Genomic DNA, 13,760 nt, shown 5'->3' with positions numbered 1-13,760 from the left:
CACTTAATGGTGATGGAAGACTGCACTATTTTGTTATAATATCCAGCATTTAGCTGATTGCTCTGGAATTTTATGTCAAATTCTCATATTTTCACTTCTTATCACTTTGTTGTCACAATATATATAATTTCATTAAGTTTTTTTCACCTTTCTGTCTTTGATTAGGCTGTCTTTTGTAAACATCATATCTGCTCATTTTATATTTTTGTTCACTTTTAATTATATTCATATTGATGTATCACTAAATATTTTTATTGTTTAGCGCAGCTATTTTTCCATCTGATGGTATATATGTGTGTATTTCATATGTTAGTTGCTGCTTTGTTTTCAAGTTTTTTGTTATTTTGTTCAGAGCACGGTATTTTATCCTCTTTACAAATCCAATTATACGTCCTCAGCTATACAGAGGGACTAAACCCCAGCCTGCTTGCTGCGCAATAATACTTTAAAACTTGCAGTAACTTGCACATGCAACTTCAGCTTTCCTGCAGACCTGTTGACCTAGCTTCTCGCTCATTAAATTCGTACAAATATACTGCCTGGAGCCATCGACCAAAAGGAAGGTAGAGAACGATTACAGTTCGAACCACCGCAATGTTTCCCGTAAAGAAAAATAAAAAATACACAAAACGGGAAAGGTAAAATTACGATTAAAAAAAACAGTATGAAAGGCAGGACCTCAAAGGTAAGTGACCTTAAAACCCCTAAGGGTAAAGCAAACACCAGTACGATCAAACAATACCTGACTAAAGAGACAAGCCCTGAGAGCCCAGGACTTGGAAGGCAACAACAGCAGGTGAAACAAGATAAGAAAAAAGAATCCAATAAAAAGAAAAGAGAGACCTCCGACCACTCCAGAGAAAATATAAGTACAGAGAGTGAACCAGAGACAAGCAGGATGGACGAACAGAATGCAGGAGCTCAAATCCCCACAAAACTAGAAATGTCGGAGATGCTACTGAGACTAGAAAATTCAATTAAAGGGGAAATCAGTGGGACTGTTGTTGACTCGAGTGGAAGAGATGGAAGAGCAAACAGACAAACATGCTCAGAAACTCAATAAACTCAAAGAGAAAGTAAGACCAACGCAAATAAATCAAAGAAAAATTCTTTATAAATTGGAAGACCAGGAAAACCAAAGTAGGAGACAAAACCTGAGAATCCGAGCCCTTCCAGAGGAAAATGGTGAAGACTTAAGGAAAATTATGAAGTTAATATTTAACCCCTTGCTGGAAAAAGGCATTGACAAAAGACTAAAGATCGATAGGATCCACTGGGTTAGAAAACCTAAAAATATAACAGCAGACCATCATAGAGATATTGTAGTCAGATTCCAGAAGTATGAAGAAAAAGCTGAAATTTGGGGTAAAATGAGGGGAAGACCACCTATAAAATATGAAGGGGTTGAGCTTCAAATTTTTGCAGACCTTGCACCGGATACACTTGCCAGGCGACGACTCCTCAAACCATTGCTAGAGCAAATGCGAACATCAAATATCAAGTACAATTGGGAATTTCCGGCATGCTTGATAGGCTATAAAGATGATAGATCTTCAAGACTAAGGTTTCCGGAAGATTTACAGGATTTCTGCACTAAGTTGGACTTACAAGTCCCAGTGATAGCAGCCTGGTTGGAGGAAGAAAGCTTCCTTTAGGATGATGGACATTTAAAAAACTTTTTTTTTTTGCAGAAAATGTTCCAAAACGCAAAAAAAAAAACAGGGAAGGGTCTATGGTGTGTGGAGGTGGTGTGTGGAGGTGGGGCAGGGGGTGGGAGGGGAGGATGGGGGGTGGAGTAAAGGGGGTCTGAAAACGGCTACTTTGTGATCATTGGTGCTTTCCTTGCCTGTCCCCCCTTATACCCAGGGGGAGTGGGGGGGTGGGAACTGGGGACACGGTCAGAGCCTCACCTCAAGAGAGGAGAACCATTGGTGGAAATGAAGTACAATTCCATTTTCGGTTCAGAGGCCAGAAAAGGCCAAAAAAAAGGGGGGGTAGGGAGAGGGGAGGGGGAAGGAGATGAAGGAGGTGGGAGAAGGGAGGTGAGGGAAGGGAGGAGGTGAGGGAAGAGGGGAGTGGGGGGGAAGAGGTACCTCTCAACTAAGTATGGTATTTACTAGTAGAAGATAACAATTAAATTCCTGACATATAACGTCCGCGGACTGAACACTCCCACTAAGAGACATAACATTTTGAAAGGATTAAAATCCTATGGTGCAGAAGTAATTTTCTTATAGGAGTCTCATCTATCACAGGATACAAATGTTAAATTATTTTCTAAAGACTTCCCGACATGGTACTATGCCGACTCAACAACAAAGAGAGCTAAAGGGGTGGCAATTGGATTCGTCGCTGGTGTACGGTTCGAATTGGAAGAAATGATGACTGACCCCAAAGGCAGATACCCCTTTTTGAGGGGCTGCCTAGGGGAAATGGAATGTACATTGGCGTACATATATTCCCCCAATTTGAACCCAATAAAATACCTGAAAGAGGTTATGGAGAAATTTATGGATTTTTTTTTTTTTACAAATTACGTTCTTTATTGGAAGATTGTTCATAGATACAGAATAATACATTTGTGGTACAGGTATCAGGTGAGTACAGTATAATACGGATAACAAAAGTGCAGAGGCCTTCTATTTTTAAGCAGTATAATGGATATGAAACGGATATACTCATACACATAATCATGTTTGGTTCACTTCTGTAAACACGGTTATTACAATCTACTAGCAGTATTAGCTCTCTATCCCTATTTTAGTCAGGTGGAATGTCATCTATAGGGATGAGCCGAACACCCCCCGGTTCAGTTCGCACCAGAACCTGCGAACGGACCGAAAGTTCGCACGAACGTTAGAACCCCATTGACGTCTATGGGACTCGAACGTTCGAAATCAAAAGTGCTCATTTTAAAGGCTAATTTGCATGGTATTGTCCTAAAAAGGGTTTGGGGACCCGGGTCCTACCCCAGGGGACATGTATCAATGCAAAAAAAACTTTTAAAAACGGCCCTTTTTTTCGTGAGCAGTGATTTTAATGATGCTTAAAGTAAAAAAAAAAAAAAAAGTGAAATATTCCTTTAAATATCGTACCTGGGGGGTGTCTATAGTATGCCTGTAAAGTGTCGCGTGTTTCCCGTGTTTAGAACAGTCCCTGCACCAAATGTCATTTTTAAAGGAAAAAATCTCATTTAAAACTGCTTGCGGGTTTAATGTAATGTCGGGTCCTGGCAATATGGATGAAAATCAGTGAGACAAACGGCATGGGTACCCCCCAGTCCATTACCAGGCCCTTTGGGTCTTGTATGGATATTAAGGGGAACCCTGCACCCAAATTAAAATAAGGAAAGGTGTGGGGCCACCAGGCCCTATATATTCTGAACAGCAGTATACAGGCGGTGCAAACAAGACAGGGACTGTAGGTTTGTTGTTAAGTAGAATCTGTTTGTCATTTTGAACGGGTACATTTTTAAAGTGTTTAGCTCCAGCCAAAATATCTTTTTTAAGCTTTTTGGAAAACATAGGGAAGGGTTATCACCCCTGTGACATTTGTTTTGCTGTCTTTCCTCCTCTTTAGAAGATTTCACCTCACTTTTTGTCCCAATGACAAATGTTTTTTGAGAATTTGGGGTTTTTTGTGGAACAAGGATTGGAAAGCATCAGTGGAAAGGAGAAATGTTTTTCCCATATTAACTCTTACAGGAGAGAATTTCCCTTCCTAGGGGTAGATTTCATCTCACTTCCTGTTGTCTCCTTTCGTTTGCAAGTAGGAGTCGTTTGTAAGTTAGATGTTTGAAAGTAGGGGCCTGCCCTATATACTCAGCAGAAATTTGGGCCTTAGGTGTTGTTGTGGCCACAACAACGTAAGCCCTCACAGGGCCCTGCTGTGAAATATTAGATCAAGAATTGTAATTGAACAGGGGCAGAAAAACTGGGCCTTTGGTGGTGGTGGTGCTGGTTCCACAACACTGTAAGTCCTCACTCGCTCTTGGTGGGTGCAGAAATGGGCCCTGCTGTGAAATATTAGATCAAGAATTGTAATTACATGCCCCTGTTGAACAGGGGCAGAAAATTGGGCCTTTGGTGGTGGTGGTGGTGCTGGTGCCACAACACTGCAACCCCTCACAGACACTCTAGTTGGAACGCAGGAACGAGCCCTGCTGCAAAGTATTGCATCAAAAATTGTAATTACACGCCCCTGTTAAACAGGGGCTGAAAAATTGTGCCTTAGGCACTGGTGGTGGCGCCCAGAACCAAAAATGTTCTTACAAGCTATCAGCGTGATGATTGAGGAGGAAGAGGATAATTACTCAGGGATAGTCACTCAGCATCAGCATAGGCAGTCTTTGAAGGGATCTGAGATTTCAAAAAAAATAATTCGGTTACATCAGCATCAGGTGCTTGGTAGCTGGTGGTGATCCAAGACTGATTCATTTTTATGAAGGTCAGTCGATCGACCGAGTCGGTGGAAAGACGCACCCTGTGATCGGTTACCACGCCTCCAGCAGCACTGAATGTGCGTTCCGAAAGAACGCTGGATGCAGGACAGGCCAGTAGCTCAATTGCATACTGTGCAAGCTCTGGCCAGTGATCCATCCTCAAGACCCAGTAACCCAGAGGATTTTCGGTGGGAAAGGTGTCCAAGTCAGATCTTGCCCCTAGGTATTCCTGCACCATGTAAAACAGACGCTGGCGATGGTTGCTGGAACCGATCATACCTTGGGGCTGCGGACCAAAAAATTGTCTGAACTCATCGGTCAGATGGCCACCTTCTCCACTGCTCCTTCTTTGACTGACCGAAGCCTCAGCAACACGTTGTCCAGAAACAGGAGTTTGTAACCTCCCAGTCTCTGGGAACGCGTTGCACAGACCTTTCTGCAAGGCCTCCCGAAGATGTTTCATCCTCTGCTCCCTCTGCGATGGCAAGATAAGGTCCGCAACCTTACCTTTGTAACGTGGATCAAGGAGGGTTGCCAGCCAGTATTGGTCCTTCTCCTTGATACCACGAATACGAGGATCCTTACGCAGGCTTTGCAGGATCAGGGAGGCCATGCAGCGTAGGTTTGCTGAGGCATTCGGTCCGGAGTCCTCTGGGTCACTAGGGACGACATGGTCCGCAGCCACCTCCTCCCAGCCACGTACAAGTCCATGTGTTTCTTGGGACTGATCCCTTAAAGACTGCTGCTGATGCTGAGTGCCAGGCTCCACCTCCATACTGACACAATCTTCCTCCTCCTCCTCCTCGTCCTCTTCCTGTGTGATCGGCGGGCACGCAGGAACACTGTCTGGATAAAGGGGGCCTTGAGAGCTAAGGAAGTCCTCCTCTTCCTGCCTCTGTTCTGCCTCAAGTGCCCTGTCCATTATTCCACGCAGCATGTGCTCCAACAGGTGGACAAAGGGGACAGTGTCACTGATGCATGCACTGTCACTGCTCACCATCCTCGTGGCCTCCTCAAATGGTGACAGGACAGTGCATGCATCCCTGATCATGGCCCACTGGCATGGGGAAAAAAAAACAAGCTCCCCTGACCCTGTCCTGGTGCCATAGTCGCACAGGTACTCATTGATGGCCCTCTGCTGCGTGTGCAGCCGCTGCAGCATGGCCAACGTTGAGTTCCACCTGGTGGGCATGTCACAGATTAGGCAGTTCTTGGGCAGGTTAAACTCCTTTTGGAGGTCCGTCAGCCGAGCACTGGCATTATATGACTGGCGGAAATGCACACAGACTTTCCTGGCCTGCCTCAGGACATCCTGTAAGCCCGGGTACCTGCCCAAGAACCGCTGCACCACCAAGTTAAGGACGTGAGCCAAACAGGGCACATGGGTCATTTGTCCCTGTCGGAGGGCAGAGAGGAGGTTGGTGCCATTGTCGCAAACCACCATTCCTGCCTTAAGTTGGCGTGGCGTCAACCACCTCTGAACCTGCCCCTGCAGAGCTGACAGAACCTCTGCCCCAGTGTGGCTCCTGTCCCCCAAGCACACCAGCTCAAGCACCGCATGGCATCTTTTGGCCTGCGTACTTGCGTAGTCCCTTGAACGGCTACGGAGCACCGCTGGTTCCGAGGACAAAGCACAGAAAGAGGCCATAGAGGAAGAAGAAGAGGAGGGGGTGGAGGAGAGAGGTGTTTCACAATCATTAGCATTTTGGAGGCGTGGTGGCGGAACAACCTCCAACACTACTGCACCTTGTCCTGCATCCTTCCCAGCTGCCAGCAGAGTCACCCAATGCGCCGTGAAACTTAGGTAACGTCCCTGTCCATGCCTGCTGGACCATGAGTCAGCCGTAATATGCACCTTACCGCTGACCGCCCTGTCCAGCGAGGCATGGACATTGCCTTCCACATGCCGGTAGAGAGCCGGAATCGCCTTCCGTGAGAAAAAGTGGCGTTTGGGTACCTGCCACTGAGGAACCGCACATTCCACAAACTCACGGAAGGGGGCAGAGTCTACCAACTGAAAAGGCAGCAGTTGAAGTGCTAGCAATTTTGCCAAGCTAGCATTCAACCGCTGGGCATGTGGATGGCTGGGAGCAAACTTCTTTCGGCGGTGCAGCAGCTGGGGCAGGGAAATTTGCCTGGTACAATCTGACGTTGGTGTACCAAAAGCAGATTGCCCACAAGTACTTGGCTGTGACACACCTAATTCTACACCTTCATTCCTCTCAGTGCAGGTCTCAGAGAGGACTGAAGGTATAGTGGGGTTGGAAATCTTAGCTGATGAGGAGCAAGGAGAGGTCCTCTTTGTTCTTTGGTGTGGGTCTTTTAGATACGCTTGACAACGAACTGCATGGCAGGTCAACATATGTCTGGTCAAGCATGTGGTACCCAAGCGGGAGATGTTTTGGCCACGCGAGATACGCTTGAGACATATGTTGCAAATAGCAGCGGTGCGATCTGATGCACTCGTCTCAAAAAAGGCCCACACCAAAGAACTTTTTGAATAACACGCAGAGACTGCAGCGCCCTGCACATGCGGAGCTTTGGGGTGTGATGCAGTCAATGTGCTGCCCTTATGATGTGCCATCTCCTCCTCCTCCTCCTCCTCCTCCTCCTCCTCCTCTCTCCTATCAGGCACCTCATCATCCCCTCCCTCCTCATCACTGGAGCAAACCTGGCAGTATGCTGCAGCAGAGGGAGCATGACTGCCAGATTGCTGTCCTTCTTGGGCACCCCCTCTGTCCGTGCTCATGTTACTGCCTTCATCGAGCTCAGTATCATCATCAGAGCCTTCCAAACGCTGGGCATCCTCCTGGAGCATGTACCCAACACTGTGGTCAAACAGTTTGAGGGACTCCTCAGGAGGACATGGTGGGGCTAGGGAAGGAGTCACTGATGACATTGAGCCGAGGGAAGAGGCCGCTGCTTTGCCAGACAAAGTACCCTGGGCATGGGTGAGAGAGGATGAGGAGGATGAGGACGGCTTGGTCATCCACTCGACCAAGTCTTCCGCATGTTGCGGCTCAACACAGCCAGCTGCCGAAAAAAAGGCCAAGCGTGTCCCACGGCCACGTGCTGATGAGGATGCACCGTCTCCACGACCAGCACTAAACACAGAGCCTGCTTGCCCTCTCTTATTGGCTTGTGACTGTCTGCCTCTCCTTCTTGGCCTTCCAGACATACTAATGGCCTTTAGCTGCACTAAGCTGGGATATATATATATATATATATATATATATATGTACTGATACTGCAGCTAGCAAAATCAACTGCCTGCCTGTAGTATGAGAACACCACCAACCTTCTACAGGTAGCTTTAGCTGAACACTATGAGGTGGATGAACCCCACTAACTTGTAGGTTTAGCTGAACACTGTGAACAGGACGCACCCCACTAACTTGTAGGTTTAGCTGAACACTGTGAACAGGACGCACCCCACTAACTTGTAGGTTTAGCTGAACACTGTGAGCAGGACGCACCCCACTAACTTGTAGGTTTAGCTGAACACTGTGAGCAGGACGCACTGCACTAACTGTAAATAGTCTAGCTGCCTGACTGTGGTACTAATAGGATCAAAAGAACACCAGCAATTTTCTTCAGGTAGCTGTATATACTGTAACAAGACAAGCCTGCCTGTCAGTAAGAAGATAACAGGAACGGATCTAGCTGAACACTGTGAGCAGGACGCACTGCACTAACTTGTAGGTTTAGCTGAACACTGTGAGGTGGACGCACCCCACTAACTTGTAGGTTTAGCTGAACACTGTGAGCAGGACACACTGCACTAACTGTAAATAGTCTAGCTGCCTGACTGTGGTACTAATAGGATAAAAAAAACACCAGTAATTTTCTTCAGGTAGCTTTATATACTGTAACAAGACAAGCCTGCCTGTCAGTAAGAAGATAACAGGAACGGATCTAGCTGAACACTGTGAGCAGGACGCACCCCACTAACTTGTAGGTTTAGCTGAACACTCTGAGCAGGACGCACCCCACTAACTTGTAGGTTTAGCTGAACACTGTGAGCAGGACGCACCCCACTAACTTGTAGGTTTAGCTGAACACTGTGAGCAGGACGCACCCCACTAACTTGTAGTTTTAGCTGAACACTGTGAGCAGGACGCACTGCACTAACTGTAAATAGTCTAGCTGCCTGACTGTGGTACTAATAGGATCAAAAGAACACCAGCAATTTTCTTCAGGTAGCTGTATATACTGTAACAAGACAAGCCTGCCTGTCAGTAAGAAGATAACAGGAACAGATCTAGCTTTACACTGTGAGCAGGACACACTGCACTAACTGTAAATAGTCTAGCTGCCTGACTGTGGTACTAATAGGATCAAAAGAACACAAGCAATTTTCTTCAGGTAGCTGTATATACTGTAACAAGACAAGCCTGCCTGTCAGTAAGAAGATAGCAGGAACGGATCTAGCTGAACACTGTGAGCAGGACGCACTGCACTAACTGTAAATAGTCTAGCTGCCTGACTGTGGTACTAATAGGATCAAAAAAACACCAGTAATTTTCTTCAGGTAGCTGTAAATACTGTAACCAGACAAGCCTGCCTGTCAGTAGGAAGATAACAGGAACGGATCTAGCTAAACTGAATACAGTGTGTATATATATATATATATATATATATATATATATATATATATATATATATATATGCAACACCTGGGATGCATATATATACACAATACACTGTAAGTGCAGCTAACTGACTGACTGTTCTGCCTAATCTATCTAACTCAAATCAAATGTCACTGTCTGTCTCTCTCTCTCTCTCTCTCTCAATGAACGCCGTAAACACACACTACACAGGGCCGCCGTGCAGGCGGCCTTATATAGTGTGGGGCGTGTACTAAATCCCCTGAGCCATAATTGGCCAAAGCCTCCTTGGCTTTGGCCAATTACGGCTCTCTGTTCAGGCGGCGCTTTGATTGGCCAAGCATGCGGGTCATAGTGCATACTTGGCCAATCATCAGCCAGCAATGCACTGCAATGCCGCAGTGAATTATGGGCCGTGACGCGCCACACGAATTTGGCGCAAACGGCCCATATCGTTCGCAATTCGGCGAACGGGTGAACAGACGATGTTCCAGTCGAACATGGGTTCGACTCAAACACGAAGCTCATCCCTAGTCATCTAGTTCATCACAGGTGGAAGCCTCATTTAACCAAATATCCCAGATCTTACCATATTTTGTCGGGCATCCTCTGTGAGCATAAATTTCTTTTTTATAGGGTAGAACAGCATTAACTGATGCAACCCATCCCCTAATATTGGGCGGCATCACTCTAAGCCATTTCCTTGCAATGAGCATTCTGGCAATAAACAATGTTTCCTGTAGAAATATGTGATGGAATTTATCTGATTCGGGATTTGGGAACACCCCCAATAAACATTGTTTCGGACATAATGTTAGAGGGGAGCCCATTTTGTCATGAATAAATTTAACTATTTGGGACCAGTAATCCTGTATCACTGGACATAGCCAAAGGAGATGAAAAAATGTTCCTTGAGATCTTGCGCATCTAGGGCAGAGTGGGCTGTAGTTACTTCTAAATTTGGCTAACCGCGGGGGGGTCAGGTAGGACCTGTGCAGAATAAACAGTTGTGTGAGACGGTCTAAAGACTTATGAGAAACTTTTTTGCAGGCATCTAGGACTTCTTCCCATTCCTCCTCCTCCATCTCGCCCACGTCCCCAACCCAACGATCCTTCAGTTTATAGGCAATTGCCACTGCGGTAGGGCATAGTAGGCAAGAGTAGAGTATGGAAATTAGCTTTTGGTGTTCCGGGCCATTTATCACAGCTAGGATATCCAATTGCTCCAGGTTTGGTGGGGATTCTCGAAATTGGGCTTGGAGAGCGTGGCGGAGCTGGATGTATCCGAAATGCATAGAATTGGCAAGGCCAAACTGGTCTTTCAGTTGTTGGAATGATTTGAAGATGTCTCCATTATACATGTCTGCTAAGTATACCACCCCATTAGAAATCCACAGATCATAATCCGGTAGATGTGATAGCTCGGATAGACCTGGATTATTCCACAATGGTGTCTGACTGTGTGTAGGGGGGAGTATAAGTTTGCATCTGACTACAGCCCATATCTTGCAATAATTGTATAACAGGCCTTTGCGATCGTCTGGGCTACCATGTTCCCTAGGGTCTCTAAGAATGAGCTGAAAGGGGTGGGTGTGTATTCGTGTGGCTTGAGAGCTTATTAAAGCCATGAACCATTCTTTATCTCCTTTATCTAGGTGGAAAAAATGGGACAGCTGTGCCGCTAGATAGTACAAATTAAAGTCCGGCAATGCTGTGCCCCCTAAATCAGTGGGGTTTTTCAACACCTGCCAGGACATTTTGTGTCGTGTTTTGCCCCACACAAATGTGTTCAGAATAGCTTCTAGGGATTTAAATAATCTCAGGGGTATATAGACAGGTGCGTGCCAGAAGACATATAAGAATTTGGGTAGTAGAATCATTTTTGTCAGATTTACTCGTCCCATAACTCCCAATGGTAGTCTGGACCACAGCTGTGTTTTATTCTTTAATACCTTGAACAACGGCTTCAAGTTTAGCCTAATAAAATCCTCCAGAGAACGTGTAATTTTTATGCCTAATGCCGCATACACACGAGCGGACTTTACGGCAGACTTTGCCCGGCGGACTGGATTTCGTCAGACAATTCGATCATGTGTGGGCTCCAGCGGACTTTGTTTTCTCAAAAGTTGGATGGACTTAGATTTGAAACATGTTTTAAATTAATCCATCGAAATCGAGTCCGGTCGAAAAGTCCGCTCGTCTGTATGCTAGTTCGACGGACAAAAAGCCACGCTAGGGCAGCTATTGGCTACTGGCTATGAACTTCCTTGTTTTAGTCCGGTCGTACGTCATCACGTACGAATTCGACAGACTTTGGTGTATTGTGTGTAGGCAAGTCCGTTCATTCAGAAAGTCCATCAGAAAGTACGTAGAAAAGTCCGGGCAAAGTCTGCCGTAAAGTCCGACCGTGTGTACGCGGCATTAGTATTTGATTTCACTGACACGTATGAGAGGGGAAGAAGCCTGCGTCTCTGATGGGGCCCCAATATCTACAGGGAGTATCTGAGACTTCTCCCAGTTGATTCTCAATCCAGAGTAGTTCCCAAACTGTTCTATAATTTCAAGGGCCGTTAGCAGAGAATGTCCTGGATCTTCTAGGTATAGGAGCATATCGTCCGCATATAAACTGATTTTCTCGACCAGGTGACCCCGGCTTAAACCTTTAACCCCTGGATGTTCTCGGAGTGATGTTGCCAGGGGCTCTACCGCCAAGGTATAAGGTAAAGGGGAAAGGGGACAGCCTTGTCGTGTGCCCCTGGCCAGTGGGAAGGTCTCCGAGGTTTTACCGTTAACCAAGATCCTGGCACTCGGGGCCTGGTAGAGAAGCTGAATCCATCGAATGTATTTAGGCCCAAAACCGAACCTGACCAGACATTCCCAGAGGTAGTCCCATTCAACAGAGTCGAGCGCTTTAGCAGCGTCCAGGGACACCACCACTCTGGAACCTGTCCGGTCATGGCTGGCCTGCAAGTTCATGTACAGCCTGCGTAGATTAAACGCTGTGTTTTTTGCCGGCATGAATCCGGTTTGTTCGGGGTGTATAAGATTCAGAATCACCTTATTCAAACGTATTGCCAGGACCTTGGCCAATATTTTTATGTCCAATTGCAGTAGGGAGATGGGACGATAGGATTCGGGGAGTGTCGGGTCTTTGCCCGGTTTGAGTATGAGTACAATGAATGCCTCGCTCATTGATTTTGGGAGGGAACCAGATTTGAATATGTGAGTAAAAAGCGCATGGAGCTTGGGGGTTAAAGTCTCACTATAGGCAGTATAAAACTCCAGGGGGAGACCATCCGACCCAGGAGCTTTTGAGGAGGAGAGATGTGACATTGCTTCCGCAATGTCATCCCTGGTGATAGGCGCCTCCAGCATCTCTAATTGAGTGTGTGTCAATTGTGTGAAGGTTACATTGGATAGAAAATCCGCTATCTCTTGCCTGGACTTATTAGTGGTGGATGAGTATAGGGAAGCATAAAAGGAGCGAAACACATCAGCCACTTTATCAGGGTCTTGTATCAAAGCCCCCGTAGGGCAACTACAGTGGGCGATTTGTGTTCCATATGAGTCAGGTAGGCCAGCAGGCATCCCGCACGTTCCCCACACTTGTACACTTTTTGTTTGGTATAAAATATTTTTCTTTCTGCTCTTTCAAAATGAAGTCCATTCACTATGCGCGCTTGTAATTTTACCTGGTTCGCTGTTTCGGTGGAGGGGTGATCTGAAAAGGCTTTTTCTACCTCTGCCATTGCTAATTCTGCCTGTTGAATAATGTCGTTGGAAGTGCGTTTATATCTTGCTATTCTTTGTGATAATAACATGCGGGCATGAATCTTAAACGTATCCCATGCAATGTCAAATCTATATTTGTGCGAATGAAGAACTCCCACTTCTCTCCCAGGCCATCCAAACCAGGGACAACTGAGAGCCAGAAGGGGTTAAGCCTCCATGCATAAGAAGAGGAGGGAGAGCTCAACTCAAGTTCTACCCAGCAGGGGGCATGGTCCGAGAGGATACGGGGGGATAGACCTGCTCCTTTGAGGCTCGGTGCCAGTGAGTGAGATATCAGGATTAGGTCAATTCGTGACATGGTGTTATGTGTCGCAGAAAAACATGTAAATGCTTTTATCGAGGGGTGACGAGACCTCCAAGTATCTATCAGTCCTATCTCATTCACTAGCTTCCCAAATCTTGTAGGAGAGGGCGTGCTGTCAGTCAGGGATGTCAGGGAGATTCGGTCTAGGTTATTGTCCAGTACTGCATTAAAATCCCCCATCCACATAGCCGGAATTGTGGGAAACTGTGCCATAAACGCCAGCCCCTCATTGATAACACTGAACTGAAATGGAGGGGGTATGTATATTGCTAGTATAAGTACTTCTAGGCCGTTCAGTCTGCAGTGCATAAACAGGAACTTGCCCTGGGGGTCAGATCTCAATGTCAGCACAACAAACTGTGCTGTTTTGGCCACTAGGATCGCTATACCTCTAGAGTAGGCTGAATATGGGGCTTGGTAAACCCACCCCAACCATGTTTTTTTAAGCGATAACATTAATTGACCAGTTAGATGGGTTTCTACTAATACCATAACATGTGCATGTTGCGCTTTAAGATACGCCATAACTGCATTTCTCTTAGGTTTAGCTCTAAGGCCATGGACATTCCATGTTAGACTTTTTAGAGATGACATAGCATTATAATCAGTATGT

At 46.2% G+C, this 13,760-nt stretch overlaps 1 protein-coding gene across 2 annotated transcripts in view; it reads right to left on the bottom strand.

Annotated features, from left to right (window-relative positions):
- Positions 1–13,760, bottom strand: part of CHADL (chondroadherin like) — an 888,529-nt gene that overhangs the window by 697,320 nt on the left and 177,449 nt on the right. The window lies entirely within an intron of this gene.

The sequence above is a fragment of the Aquarana catesbeiana genome, linkage group LG07 (genome assembly GCF_042186555.1).
Source record: "Aquarana catesbeiana isolate 2022-GZ linkage group LG07, ASM4218655v1, whole genome shotgun sequence".
In the NCBI taxonomy this organism is placed as follows: Eukaryota; Metazoa; Chordata; class Amphibia; order Anura; family Ranidae; genus Aquarana; species Aquarana catesbeiana.
This window is presented reverse-complemented; position numbering and strand designations above follow the sequence as displayed.